The sequence below is a fragment of the Hemicordylus capensis genome, chromosome 6 (genome assembly GCF_027244095.1).
Source record: "Hemicordylus capensis ecotype Gifberg chromosome 6, rHemCap1.1.pri, whole genome shotgun sequence".
NCBI classification, from domain to species: domain Eukaryota; kingdom Metazoa; phylum Chordata; class Lepidosauria; order Squamata; family Cordylidae; genus Hemicordylus; species Hemicordylus capensis.
Window position 1 is genome coordinate 43232672 of NC_069662.1, and position 15635 is coordinate 43248306.

The window sequence follows — 15635 nt, forward strand, 5'->3', positions numbered from 1 at the left end:
GAAAGAACTACACTGGCTGCCGATAAGTTTCCAGGAAAAACACACAGTGCTGGTCATTACCTATAAAGCCCTAGACAGGCTTTATAGCCTTTAAGGCCCTGGGTATTTAAGAGAACATCTTCTTTGCCATGAGCCACACCCCCCTTTAAGATCATCTGGAGAGGTTTGCCTGAGGCTACTGCCAACTCACTTGGTGGCTACTTGGGAACAGGCCTTCTCCGTTGCTGCCCCTGGACTTTGGAATGAGCTCCCTGTTGAATAAGAGCCTCCCCATCTCTGGCAACTTTTAAAAAGGCACCGAAGACACATTAATTCACCCAGGCTTTTAATTAGAGCTATGGTTTTAAATTTTAATGTTGGCTTTAAATGATTTTAATGTTTAAATAATTTTAATTGATTGATTTAGTTTGGATTTTAATTGTTAATTGATTTTAACTGCTTTTATTTTGTTGTAAATCGCCCTGAGCCATTTTTGGAAGGGTGGTATATAAACAAAACAAAACAAAACAAAACAAAACAAAACAGTAAGTAAGTCAGTCAGTAAGTAAACAGATAGATAGATGTTAGGCCAGTGGTGTGGGAATTGCTTCTCTGTGGCAACCTCACACTACTGCAAGAAGCATCTGTACACCAAACCATGAGGGCAGGATCCATTGAGTGGGTCTGTGTCACATGATCCTCCTCCTCCTTCTTGGATGGTCAATCAGGACTGTAGCCCCCCTTCCTTGCTAGGTGGGACTGCCACATTTCCAGGTAGAGTTTCACTTAAACGAATGGGGCAACCACGATTTCCTCATAATCTGCATAAAACTAGGATAACCCTATAACCTAAGTGGAATACAAACAGCTATTTGTACATTTAGAAGTACATGTACATTTACCTGTGAATAACCTCCTGACTTAGGGTCTTTTTTTAGGTGGGGCAAAGGGCAATGGGTGGGGGTTACTTGCCCTGCCTACCACACATGGAAGGGGCCCCATCCAAAGTATGTTTAGTATTTTAAATGATCAGATTGATCCTTTTCAATCTGAAAAAGATCAAGGCAGTAAAACTAATGTTAAAATATAACCCCAGGATCAAGAGTTATTTAAATATTCTGGGTTTCTCCACACACTGCATTTACTGAGCCACTGACTTCAAAGGACAGTGGTGGGCCTGTTATTTGACCTGCAAATTTTATCAATGTATGGGCCCTTAAGTCATTGCCTTCTCCTAGGTTGGCTGACAGACTGGCTGGAGGGTATGGCAATTGAATCTACTCCCCATCTTCTACCAGCAGGGAATACTTACTGTCTCAGCTAAAGTTCTTAATAGGAAGTATTGCCAACTTTTTTTCCTTTAAAAATCACAAACTTGATGCTCAAAATCTGTTCAACAATGGGAAAGATGCATAATATTTTGAAGATAATTTACAATAAGAAACTGGTTAAAGCTTTCAAAATAGAGATGTGCACAAATCGATTTTTAATTTCATTTGTATCTGAATCGAATCACCCCCCCTCCATTTCTTTTGGGTCCGAATCTGCCCCCAATCACCCAAAATTCAATTTGTACCCAAATTTTCTGAATCCGAATCAATCTGGGGCAAAAAAGATGTTCCGGGGGCAAAACAGTGGGGTAGGTAGTAGTGCCCAATGGGTGGAAGCTAACACCCAAATTTCAAAGAAATTTGGCAAAGGGGTGATTTTTAATTTTTTTCTGAAGTTTGCACGTCTTTAAGCTTTCCCCCCATGGGGAATAATGGGGAATTTCAGCAGCCCCAAAACTCCACTTGGGGGGCACCAAGGTGGCCCAGAGCGGGTTGTGGTGTAGTGCACATAGGGTGCCAACCACCCCCAGAACAAAAAGCCCATAGGGCACTGGGTTTTGTTGTTTTCAGTGTCTGAGGTGTTCTTCTGAGCGTAGATTCTCTGGTAGGAAATGAGAGAATCCACTCTCATTTCCTACCAGAGAATTAACTCTCAGAACACCAGAATAATCAAAACTGGGGTGATACCTTTACTGAGATCTACTAAAAAGTCACAAAACATGTGACCTTAGCATTTTGTTGTGTTAATTCTTATATCAATATAGATGGGATTCTGAAAATATTATATGCATATCTAGCATTTTTTCAGTGACACGGGGAGGCTCTTCTCAGGCACAGCCAAGACCGGACTAGGGCAGCTAAGCCAAGGCTTGGCTTAGGGTAGCTCTTTAACTCTATTTACTTGACCATGTGTCAGTGCCAGCTGCTTTCAGCCGGCACTGCAACACTGATGGGCGCCTGCCCGTTGCTGCGGGTGGGATCTCCACTATGCACCAGGCACTTGCACGGTACATTGTGGGATTTCTGGGGGCCAGGACAAGGCGCCCCAACCCCGGCCGCAGCAGCAGCTTGTCGGGGCATGCGCTTTGAGCACCCGGCAACAACACGAGGGGCGTCTGCGGGGAATGCGAGCTTCTGCTGCCTCCCCCGCTGCCTGCCCTCAAGCCCTCTCACGCGATCGGGAGAAAGGGCTCCGGATGTGCTCAGATACCACACAGCAAGCTGCCTCTCTAAGCGATCGGTGTGCTTGTGGCTTCTGCAGCACTTTAAACCCCACCTGTGTGGCTTGCAAAGGCACCGCATAGGAGAGGTAACTCTAGCCCAACTCTAGCCCGAGCAGCACTCTCCCCTCCACCCCCAACCTCCCCTCCTTCTTTGTCTTTACAAAGCCGAGCACACGAGGGGGGGGAGATATGGTCGTTGGCCCACCTGCTGACTGGGTGCAGCCGTGTTCTCAGCTGCTACCCAGCCTGACCCAAGAGCAGAATCAGAAGCCAAGTCACCCTTCTGGCCCAGTAGCCACCCAGCTCCCACGCGGGAGGCAGGGGGATGAGAGGGAAAGGGGTCAGCATTTGGCGCTTGCTTTGACCATCAATATGTCTTGGGCTGCTACTGGGGTTAAGGGCTTGCTCCTAACACAAGCTGAGAGTGGGTTCCAGAATGTGATGATGCAGGAGGGCACCCACCAGTTTTGCCACTGCTTCTGCCCTGGCAGATGACAGCTAGAGAATCTACCCTCAGTGTGGCTGGCTTCACGCAATCACAAGGATCCTGGTTAAAATCTTACTCAGAATTAGTGAGCCCAGCAGAGTGGATTGTGTGAACCCATAACCTCAGGGTAATCCTAGTCAAACTGCTCTGGATAACCAGCATTTAACCAGGATGGATAACAAGGATGGTTATCAGGATTACCCTGAAATGCTGGGTTCATGCATTCAGCTCTGGTGGGTTCATTAATACTGGTTAACGTTTTAACCAGGATCCATACAATTGTGTGGACCCAGCCTATAGCTTAGTACCATTTTCCTGGTACAAGATTGTCATGATCAGTGAGACCCGGTTTTGTCCGGTGAGCGGGAAGGGAGCCCTGGGCGGCCGGATTGACCACCCACACGATGGCTGGCTCCAAGACGGAGCCAGCGGGGGGTGGGGGGGAGCGGGAGCCGCACGCCCCCCGCAAGCCCCAGTATGCCCTGCGCAAATGCATACTGGGGAGACCCCCGAGCCGGGAGGCTGCTTTTAAGCCTCCTGGCCGGGGGTATACTCATAAGTAGGCGCAGCGCGAAGGCATGGCACGGCTACTCACGATTGCAAAAAGCAGGTTTGCAGGAGCGCTCGCTACGCAAACCTGCTTTTTGCCAGGGGTTCTCGAGCGGGTTAGCCGCTCCAGAACCACCGGGCTCGGCTGCGAGCCTGGTGGTTCTGACGACCAACAAAAATTGGGCTAGCCTCCCCACCATTTACCTCATACAAGACCCACAAGTCTGAAGTAAATCCACACTATCAGAGGGTATGCATATGCCTCATAAGGTCCTTCTTAGTGCAAACTCCATTTGCTGATAAAACTATTGCCAATGATTTTGGCTAACTTCTGAAAAGAGGGAAATTTTTCTGCCTTATGGCCCTGAAGTCCTTACCGCTTTGTTTCCACCACTCAACCCATGAGGAAAGAAAGGCCAAAATAACCCTGCTGTATCTCCATGTATTTAATATTTCTATCCAGTTAGGTCATATTCTTAAATTATGCTAAAAGATTCAACGGATACTTCATCTTCCCATTCTTTAATAGTGAACAGTAGATTTATGTCTCCTACTCCTTTTGCAAATTTTGCACTTGGTTTCTCCTGCAAGATTTGCTTGCTGAACTTTTGATCAGAGAAATGTAACTAGATTAATTTGCAAAGTGGCTGCAGTCTTGTAAGGAGTTCCACTTTGATCTATCAGCTCAGCTTCAGCAAGGCTTATGAAGAACAGAGTTTGGCAGATGAAAGTAAAGCACTTTGCAATAAACCTGAGCAGGCTTGTAAAGCATACACTGAGGCTGTTCTCATGACCAGCCTAATCCTGCCTGGGCTGCCCCCAGCAGGGTTAGGCTGGTCGTGCGAAGCAGCAGGATCCTCATGGATCTCTCCGCTCCCCGCCCACCTAACCCCTTAACAAACCCGGCTTTTAGCCAAGGTTAAGGGTGTTCTTGCACTCTTAACCCGGCTACTGGGTATTGTGTGACTCCCCAGGCTACATGCAGCCCGAGGAGTCACAGAGATGGGCACACAGAGCACCCATCTGAGGGGAGAATCCCCAATGCAACATGCATGCCGTGTGTTACCCTGAGAGATGCCCAGAAGCCAGAACAACAGGTTCTGGCCTTGGATCCCTCCGCCTTGCTCCGTGCTTCACGGAGCTGCACAGACCTCCGTGCTCCATGGAGGTTGCCCGTGTGGGAACCGCTGAGAGCAGGTTTGGGCCCCAGTGGAAAAAAATGTCCGGGCCCCTGCCACAAGCCTCTCCACCTCCGGTCGCCGCAATGCCACATCCACCGGTGGTGGGCGGAGGGTGAGCCAAGCACACCCACCCCATGGCGGTGGTGGGCAGAGCAGGAGCGGCCGCTGAGCCTGACCATTCGGCCCAGCGGCCCTTGAGAACTGTGAGGTGCTCCAGCGCCCCTGCGCAGTTTGACTCGAGCATCGATGCTCTATTCAAACTGCTCGGGTGTGCTGGAGTGCCTCACAGTTCTCAAGGGCCGCTGGGCCAGACGGTCAGGCTCAGCGGCCACTCTTGCTCTGCCCGTTGCTGGTGTGTGTGTGTGTGTGCTTGGCTAATCCCCCACCCACCTCCCCGGCTGCGCACATGGCAGCTAGAATTATTTTCAAGATCGGCGGTTTAGCCTGGTGGCGGTGGGGCGGGCACTGGGTGGCAGCAAAAGGCAAGACAAAAACATATGCAACACGGTCAGGTCCCAGACCCCTTCCGGACTGCCTGCCAGGCCCTGGTCATTTGTACTAGCTGCCCCCCAGTTTGTGGGTATGTGGGAGGAGCGCTGAAGAGGACCTGCTTGGTTGTCTGGGGGGAAGGGAAGGTGAAAGCAACCTGCCCTCCCCGCCCACCCAGAGCAATCGTGTGAACTGCCCCTTTATAAGGTACTTTGAAATGCACTTGGCAGCACAGCGGAGGTCCTTTACAGGCCCATTAGCAAAGAATTTTGCAGAGTTCTAGGTAGCTTGCAGAGGACCTCAGCTGTACAGTATTTTGGTTTGTTCTACCAAACTCCCCTCTTGAACCGCTTCATTTCCCTTCTTGAACTGCATTTCCGTGGAAGAATCAGAAAACCTCCTCACAGTAGAAGATCAGAATGTACATTCCAGCTGCCCCTATTTACCAAGGTATTCCCTATTTTCTTTTCTTCTACCCCAGTAAATTACTGGCCTTGACTCCTGCCCCCTTTGAGAATGTGTTATTACAATTCTGTTGCTAGAGTTATATTTCTTTAGGATTCAGCCCCTTCCTCCAGTCTCTAGTAGTTGCATTTCTGAACGGGGGTGCGTGTATCTTGTCTCTAATGCACATGCATGTACTGTAAATGTGCATGCATGAACACTAAGGCACCATGAAGTGCTCAGCCTGTTATTTCAAACACCGCAGCTGCTGGTACTGTATATTTTGAACTGCTGACAACCTATCATAGGACAGAAACATGCTTATAGTATTATCTTTAACCAATTGGCTTTCAAACTAGTAGAGAAGGCTATTGCAGAATGCAACATACAAAAGAGAGCTAGTCTTGTGGTAGCAAGCATGACTTCACCCCTTAGCTAAGCAGAATCCACAATGGTTGCATATGAAAGGGAGACTAGAAGTGTGAGCACTGTAAGATATTCCCCTTAGGTGATGGAGCTACTCTGGGAAGAGCAAAAGGTTCCAAGCTCCGTCCCTGGCAGCACCTCCAAGAGACAGCTGAGAGAGATTCCTGCCTGCAACCTTGAAGAAGCTGCTGCCAGTCTTGTGTAGACAATACTGAGCTAGATGGACCAATGGTCTGACTCAGTATATGGCAGCTTCCGATCTTTCTATGTGTAGCAGACAGAGTACAATATTCAGTAATATGTAGTAGTGGGAGGCCTTGGGGAATGACCCTTGGAATGAGAACAGGCATGTTGCAGGGATGTCCCTATTTCTATCTGTAGAATGTTGGAAAGTGCGGACTTAAGGCTGGAAATCTCAAAGGTGGCATGAGGATGCAGGACTTTCAGGTCAGAGCAAATCCTCTTCTACTGTATTTCAAATTAAGCTCAGCATCCTGATATATGTGAAAGAATAATAAAAGGTGCCTTTGAGCAGAGGATATTAACAAAGGCTGCTTTATGAGCCTGTAAAGAGGGTCCTTTTCTCATCCTGAGTAATAAGCCCACCCCGCAATTATTAGGGTATCTAGATCAGATGATTTCAACCAGCCTTGAACCCATGTTCCTCTTCCTTGAGAAATTAACAAGCAAATTTCTAACATGCAGATACTCTCGGTCCATTGCAGTTGTAGCTTTGCAAAGAACCAGTATCAACCATGGAGATCTGTTCGGTTTCGTAAACAGTTCTTATATTTGCAAAGCAAATGTTCTCTGTCACTTGTCACATGCTCTGTGTATTTGCCCAAGAGGTTTACTCTCTTTCCATTTCGCCTGATGAAGAGCCCTGTGAAACTTAGAAGCTTGCATATCTAAGCTGGCCTGATAAAATATTCTCTTCTATATGCCTTGTTATCTCCTTAGAGTTCATGAATAATTCTGTGGCACAGGCATGAGAGCTGTGATTCAAACAGGTATCAGTGCTAATAATATACTCTTATATTCATAAAACACCTTTCACTCAAGAGGCCTCCTTGGCTTTATCTGCATACCCAAGGTATTTCTAAGATGCCTATGACTCTGACGGGAAAGCCTGGTGGCTGTTACACCTATGCATGCTCCACAGAGGAATACAAGCACCTCCTACAACGACATTACAGGGGAGGATTAAAAAACTACACAGTGCTTGGTGAAGGAAGAAAAGAATATACAGGGATCTGGAGAATAAAATACCCTGGATCAATGGAAGAGTCAACAGTTAGATTTGGGGTGGGGAAACTCCTTACAGAGAACACCCTCAGCTGATAATGCCCAAATTATCTTCGAAGAAAAATTACCCTAAATTGTTCTGTTATGCAAATGATGATTATCTTATGCAAATCAGAAGCTTTGTTTTCCTAACTGTGACACTTTGAATGTTGTTTAGCTCTTTAAAAACAGCCTGAGTTATTTCTTGAAATGAAGGGATAAACAGGCAGGGCAAAATCTAGTAAAGGATGAGCACTTTTGAGCTCCCTTGATTGCAATGGGAGATTTAAGAACGTGCTTCAATATTCCCAGTTGCAATCCATGGGACTTGAAACTGTTGAACTTTGGGCTAGAGCGTGTCAAAAATGTTCAGCACCAAGAACACTCAACTCAAATTCTGTGGTCATGATGAATGATGTGACACAAACATAATACATCCAAACCTGCTAACTTTTAAAATGCACATTTCATTCTGATTCCCACATTTGAGATGTTGTAGAATTTAGATCCTTTTTGTTTGCTTTGCAAGGACCTACATAGGGCAAATGAAAACCCAGAACTAGTTTGCTGTACAGACTGAGAGTCTATCTAGTCCAGCATCCTGTTTCCAGCAGGGGTAGGATGTCTACAAGCAGAAAATGAATCCAAAATACCTGCCCCATTGTTTACCCCCAGCAACTGGCATTCAAAGGCATTTAGCAGTTGTGGCTAATAGTGTTGACACAGACCTATCCTCCATGAACTTGTCTAATTTTGTTTTAAAGGTTCTGAAGTTATAGATGTAATACAAAAATGAACTGTGAAGCGAAGTGTGTAGAGAATTGTAAAGCTAAGTGGTATAGTGGTTAGAGCACGGATGGGCAATCTTGGCCCTCCAGCTGTTTTTAAACTACAACTCCCACAGGCTGGGGATGATGGGAGTTGTAGTTTAACAACAGCTGGAGGGCCAAGATTGCCCACCCCTGTGTATTGGACTAGGATCAGGGTGTATTGGACTAGGATCAGGGTGTGACAAGTTTGAATCCCTATTCAGCCATGAAACTCGAGGGTGACTCTAGGCCTAACCTACCTCACAGGGCTGTTGTGAGGATAGACATAACCAGATACCAGGGGTGTAGCTATAACTGAGCAGATGGGTTCAAAGAACCCGGGCCCTCCAGCTCCTGGGGGGTCCCCAGCTCCACCCCTCCTTATTTTCTTCATTATCTCCCTCACTCCGAGCAGCTGCCGGGGAGAGGGGTGAACACAGGCCCCCTCTCCCGTAGCTATGCCCCTGACAGGTACATCACTCTGGGCTGCTTGGAGAAAGAGTGGGATATAATTGTAGTCAATAAAGAAATAAATAGGACCCAGCTCTACTGAACACTTATACTGGTTCTGCACCATCTTATTTGTTTGTTCATCTGTCACCCTGTTTTTCTTATACATTTTTAAAACAGAAGCATTTTCAAATTGCCCCAGGGAGGGAGGGAAAGATGAATTCATAATATCACAATACTGTTAATAGCCAGCTTCTGAAGGAAACTTGCAGGGGAATAGGTACATTCGAACTGCAGATAGTAAAGCTACTTCTAACCTGCCTCCATACATGTTTTGTCTGTCTCTCGTCCTCTCTTTAATAAAGAGAAAGTCTCTGTTGCAAAACCAGAAAACTAGTTTTCAAAGTAGAAAAGAAGGAAGTGGCTAAATCTGTACCTGGAAAACAGTGTTGCTAATTCTCACTTCCACAGACATTTCACTTTATCTGAACATGTGATCACCTGTTGCAAATATTTCCCTTTTTCAACTCCTACCGTAAAGAAGGTCACCTATTAGTTTCACTTGTACCTCTTTTGTGTACTGTGGTGCCATGTTGCTGATACTCCATTTTGTGCATTAAACCTTTTGCCCTCCTATCAGCATCTTGAGTTACATTTTGTGCCTTCTGGCAGGAAACAATACAGAATCACAGAAAAACAACTATGTTGCTAAAAATATATCTTCACTTATAATCACTGCCGATCCCCTTCTCTATGAGATCATGATACCTACACACACCACCTATTTGCCAATATTCTGTAATGACAATTTAAAACCTCCCAGACCAAGCTAATGGTTGGATTCTACCCTTCAAAGATACTTCAATAGCACAAGGAGCAGATAACAAACTGTTAGAGAAGATGGCAGGCTCACCCCACACTTCCTCGACAATCTATTTTGGGAGAAAACTCCCTCTGAAAGACACAGATTCATATCATATTTTGGCAGTGGCATCTACAGCAAGGTCATACCTGAACCTACCATAATGAGCAAGTGTACAAGCAAGGACAGTCTAAATACTAATGTGGAAGATGGAATCACAGGGTAGATCCCAGGTATGAACAGGAGCTTTTCAGCTGTTATGCAAATTAATGCCATGTATTCTTCCAATATCTGCATTTTATCCCTGTCCACCAAATCATCTCTCTATTCCTACTGTTACAAACATGTCATGTTTAGCTGTCTTTTTTTATTGCAGATGAAACACATGTGCAAGAGAGTCATGCCATTTAAACTGTTCTAACATCTAAACATGGCATCACCAAACCATCTTCATTCATATAACCATCACATGTAGGCCCCCAAATAAACAAACTAAATATTATGAAGCCTGGAAATGGCAAAACCCATGATGCAGTGCAGCTTCAAACAATACATGCATGCACAAAGTGCACAGAACCTTTAATTAAAACGAGGAAGTGATACTGTAATATTGAAACAAGTGATGCACAACTGAAACCCACTAGAATTCAAATAGGAGGATGGATTTTTATGGAAATCTGCTTCTCATTTAAAAAAAAAAGAACTCAAAGTAGAATTCCTCCTGTGGGTTTTGCACAGGCGTAGGCTTGGCAAAGTAGCTTAGCATTCACTCAGTTTGTTAAGCTCTGGCATACACACTAATTCTGCCATAGATTTACTCATTTACATAAAATAATCTCTCTCTCTCTCTCTCTCTCTCTCTCTCTCTCTCTCTCTCTCTCTCTCAGAGCTGCCAACTGGCCATATCGCCCCGGTTCTGTCAGGAATGGCATAGTGCTTGTTCAGTAAACATTTCAATCCTGTTCTGGATGCCCCATATCCAGGGTTTTGGAAAGATCTAGATCCTTGTGGATATATTGCTGCATTTAATAATAAAACTGAATCAAGGCTGAAGGGGTGTGTGTGTGTGTGTGTGTGTGTGTGTGTGTGTGTGTGAGAGAGAGAGAGAGAGAGAGAGAGAGAGAGAGAGAGAGAGAGAGAGAACGATAGTGATCTTCTATGAATTAGACAAGATGGGGGAGAGTGCAGTGGTTCTGCACAGATTGTGATGGTTGTAAGGGGCCTGATCTCCCCACCCCCTTCAAGGGCATAACCCCAGCTCAGAGGCCATTGTCCAGGCACTCACAGTCCCTACCTGCTCCTCTCAGTCTCTGCTAGACAGCACCAGGATTCATCCATCTCCACACTCCTAGGTTTTCATCCCTGTTTTCTTGCTGCCCTGCCCTGTCTAGACAAGTGTCCCTTCCGGCAGAGCATGTGTACATGCCTCCCTTCATCTGCCATTGCTGCTGCTGCTGATTTTCCCCCCCTGTCTGCCTTGGCTTGGGGCACTCAATGCCCAGCTTCTTCCTCCACTTACTTCTCCATCTATGCGGCTATGCTGGTGCTTTTACAGCCTCTGGGAATGTATGTTGGGGCGTCAACAACCGGGGTGGCTAGGCAGCACTTTTGGGATGTCCACATACTGGATGGCTCTACACCACTTCTCTCCTGGGTGTGTTTACTTCTGACAGGTCAGTTGTGCTGCAAAGCCACTAAGGAGTAACACAGCGCTTGACACGTGCCCAGAAGGCATTACTCTCAGAATGTAGGTGAGAGAATGCACAGTGAGTCTTCCTATGGTAAGTTTGTTAGCCAGCAAAGAGGGATAGCTGATGGCACTCTGTCAGGCCTTGAGCAACTGGCACAGATTCATTCTAAAACTGTTCTCAGAGATGGTTCAGTACGAGTAAATATTTGAAAATATTTTCCCCACTATAATGATGTAGTAATCTAATAGTAAGTCACCTTAAGTGGCTCAGCAGGGAAATGATTGACTAACAAGCAGAAGGTTGCTGGTTCGAATCCCCACTGCTACTATATCGGGCAGCAGCGATATGGGAAGATGCTGAAAGGCATCATCTCATACTGCGCGTGAGGAGGCAATGGTAAACCCCTCCTGTATTCTGCCAAAAGAAAACCACAGGGCTCTGTGGGCGCCAGGAGTCGAAATCGACTCGACAGCACACTTTTACAATGTAATAGTGCCGCAAACCGATGCCCTATGAATTATTGTTGATTTTTATTCAGGATCGCTTACATTCAAAATTGCCCTCCCTAGAGACAAGGCTCAGCCTGGCCCAGACAGAAAATGAGTGTGTAGTCCCTAACCTTGGAGAGCCATTCCATACAGAGCACAGAGTGCAGCTGTAGATTAAGGGCCCAGCTTGCATTACTTTTGCTGTTTGGGAGCTGCTACAGAGTGGTTTCTCCCTGCGATAATTTCTCACATAAAGCGCTGGGGGTCTTGAAGTGGGGACTCTCTCGCAGCAAGGCTTTGGTGCCTTGCTTCCTGTGCCACCATGGTAAAAGCTCCCTGCAGGCAGCAAATTAGCACACAAGGGAGAAAGTCTTCACATAGCTCCATTCGTGTGTATTTGCTTTACTACTTACTGGAAGCATTTGCTTTGGGGAGCAATCAAAGCTAATCAAACCCCTTCAACACACATCCGAAGTGGTCTAGTCCAGAATTCTATCATCCTGTTTGGTAGCTTATCTAAAACGGCTCTCCATAACTAACGTCACCTCCCACGCTACTGCACCAGACATTGGGGAGCAGGGTTTCGAAGTTAGAGAGCAGCCATGGGTTTCAGGCTTCAGCCTCTGCACCTTTCCCCCTCCCCCACTCAGAAATTAACCATGTCCACTTCCCGACAATGGGATATAGTCACAGAAACAGGAAAGGAAAGGCCTTAGAAGAAGAACAACCAACTCTCAGGACACAAAAAAAAGGAGGGCGGGGGGAACCCAACACAATTAAGCAATTCTCAAATCCCAACCAACAATCCCTTTATTGTGCCTGCTGAGAAACAACTTCATTATATCTGCCTGGTTAGATAAGACAGCTTCTCTGATCCTGCCTCCCCATGTGCCTGTCTCCCCCTTCCCTACCCCCACATCTCTGCGCCACTGTATCAGATGCCCTTACGCTTGCCAACTCTGCCGCGTTGAATATTTTGTTGCTGGAGGCATCAGAATTGGCATGGGAAGAAGAGAGGTGGAAGGGAGGTGTGAGATAGCCCAGGAACAGAGAGTCCAGAATTTCTGTGGCACACGCAGGCCCCTTCTCAGTACACAACTGGTTCCACCCCCAGTGTTTCATTTTTAAAATGCAAGGTGCCAGTCCTCAACCTGGCACCTCATTCAACCTGGGAGCCTTGTCTTATCACACACAGATGTGCAGAGTCTGTGTGGTTTTCAATGGGGAGGGGCAGGAACATGCATCACTTCACGGTTGAGCCTTAGGGTTGTCACTTTTTCTCTTGCAGGGCTCCTCCGCCTTTATCAGCTGTGTAAAATAAATTCAACTTATGAAGTTTTTCTTGACATGGACAATTAAATGCACAGGAGCTCTGCCTTGGGAGGGAAATGGAAGTAAAGTTCCATCAAAACTGATTCTTGGTCTCAGGCTCAACCCTGGCTTAAGCTGAGTTCTGATCAACTCCCATCCCCCAGTTCATGATCACATCTGAAAAAAACACCCCAGAGAATTGACACAGTAAATGAAATAAAGTGGCTATCAACTACATTGATGTTTTTATCTTCTTTTAAGTGCTGATCCAAAAGATGTCCCTAGCTAATTTCTATCCTACATGGACCTAAGATACAGATTTTATTTTATTTTTTTAAAGCAGCCCTCATTCCTGGGGATGTGTAAACCAGTGCAGGGATTCCTGATAAATCCATGCAACTTGCAGGAAAGAAACAGATTTGATGTCTCTTGGTAGAGGTAGCTACTCAGGGTCACCAGGAAAGTGGTAAGCTCTGCCCTTAATCCACCTTTATCCACACAAAGGCAATGTTGTCAAAACTAGCAGAAGCTCTACTAGCAGGGAGGGACATATACTTCCTTAAGCCAGACCCCCTGAATGGAGGGGCATCTCATTGTCAAAGCCGCACATCTACTACCCAACTCCATCATCTGCCTAGTTGTCTCCTCTTACTTTCACAGCTCCCTGAAACTCTCTAGTCATGGAAACACACTCACAACCTAGGGTTACCATGTCCCTGGGAATTTAAGGTAGCCCCCAGATTTTGGCTCCTCCACCCAGCTGCTAAATTCTACCCAGATTTACACAGATTTCAAATGCGCTGCCCGGATTGCCTGGACTTTACTCTGGATCTGATCACATGGGAGGGCAGAGCAGGAGGGGAAAGTATACAAATCTGTCAAATAAATAAATAAATAAATAAATAAATAAATAAATAAAATGCAACTTAGTTGCAGCATAATTTTCATTAGGGGAACATAATATGCCAATTAGGCCACCCGGCTTTGGGAAGCTTGAATATGGCAACCCTACGCACCACCTCTCCCTCCAAATCACACACCGTCTTCACCACGCGATGCAATTCTCCCTCATAGTCCCACAGCCACCCACTCAAGCATCCACTCCTCTTTAGAGAAACTTCGTATACACCTCCTCAGCAAAGTTAAGCGGTGCCTCCTCCAAATTCCTCAGGCTCCAAAAATGCCCCACAACCCCAACATCATTTAAACAACAACAACAAACATTTGGAAACAACAAACCAAGGTAAACAAGACTTTGTATTTGAACCAACCAATGTAAAATGTTTGCATGTACACTTTCAATTTGCTTTCAAAAAATTTCAAGTCTTCTGCGGATGCAGCATGCTATTCAGAAGCATATTGTTTTCTGCCCTGCCGACACCACCACCCCGGATCTGTGGAGCAGTTCTGTGCAATTCAAAATTCATATTAACCCCTGCTAACTGAACATGCACCTTTTAAAATGATGTCTTTCTCATGGGGGGTGGGGGAGGCCGCCGACCCTATTTATCCCAGCATATTCACCCCTCCCAGCAATTGCTGCTGAGGTTCCCTTGTGTTCCTTCTTAGATTGTGAGCCCTTTAGGGACAGGGGACAATTTTCTCATTCCTTTTGCTGTATACTCAAAGGCGAGCCTTCTCTGTAGTTGACCCAGAGCTGTGGAACACACTTCCTGCTGAGCTCAGTGCTATTCCATCCCTGTTTGGCTTTTAGGAAACAACTAAAGACACATCTCTTCAGCCAGGCTTTTTAGCTATTTGGTAGTTTTAATGGGTATTCTAATTTGATCTTTTTATATGTTTTAACCGTTAAATTTTCTTGGTTTGTTTTTATTACTGTAAACCACCTAGAGCAGGGGTGGGGAACCTTGGCCCTCCAGCTGTTTTTGAACTACAACTCCCACCATCCCCAGCCACAAAATTTTTAGCTGTGGATGATGGGAGTTGTAGTTCAACAGCTGGAGGGCCAAGGTTCCCTACCCCTGACCTAGAGACTTTGGTAGTGGGTGGTATACAGGTATGTTAAATAGATAGACAGATAGACAGAATGAACAACAACAATAATAAGTACAAGCTTTTTTGTTGTTTTGAGAACTTTGTCCATTGAAAAATGGGGATATAAATATTTGAATAACACAAACAATCATCATGACATTTAAATACTGAGCACTCCAATAAACATGTTCCCACTTGCTGTGAACCTGGCTGCTAAAGTTTTGCCTTTGCACTGTTTTGCCATCTTGCACAGGAGGAACACCCAGACTCTCCCACTTATCCAGGAAGCCTTTAGGCCAGGGGTGGGCAAGCTTGGCCGTCCAGCTGTTGTTGAACTAGAATTCAACCATTGTGGCTGGGGGTGATGGAGTTGTAGTTCAACAAGAGCAGGAGGGCCACCCAGTCTGCCCACCCTTGCCTTGTTTTAGCCATTCCAAGCGCAGATATGGAAGCCACAGAGCGCTATAACATTCCCAGGGACCAAATAAATTACACATACTGTTTCCCAACCACATCCGCACCCAGCATGCCAATAACTGCAACAAAATTAATCTTTAGCAAGGAAGGCCCCACTGTAGTGTCAACAGGTCTCTGACCCTGAATTTGAAAGATGTACAGCCTGCGGCGTCTCGAATT

At 46.0% G+C, this 15635-nt stretch overlaps 1 protein-coding gene across 23 annotated transcripts in view; it reads right to left on the bottom strand.

Annotated features, from left to right (window-relative positions):
- The window catches only part of SRCIN1 (SRC kinase signaling inhibitor 1), a 402584-nt gene that overhangs the window by 123399 nt on the left and 263550 nt on the right, over window positions 1–15635 (bottom strand). The gene's annotated exons all lie outside the window — the stretch shown is intronic.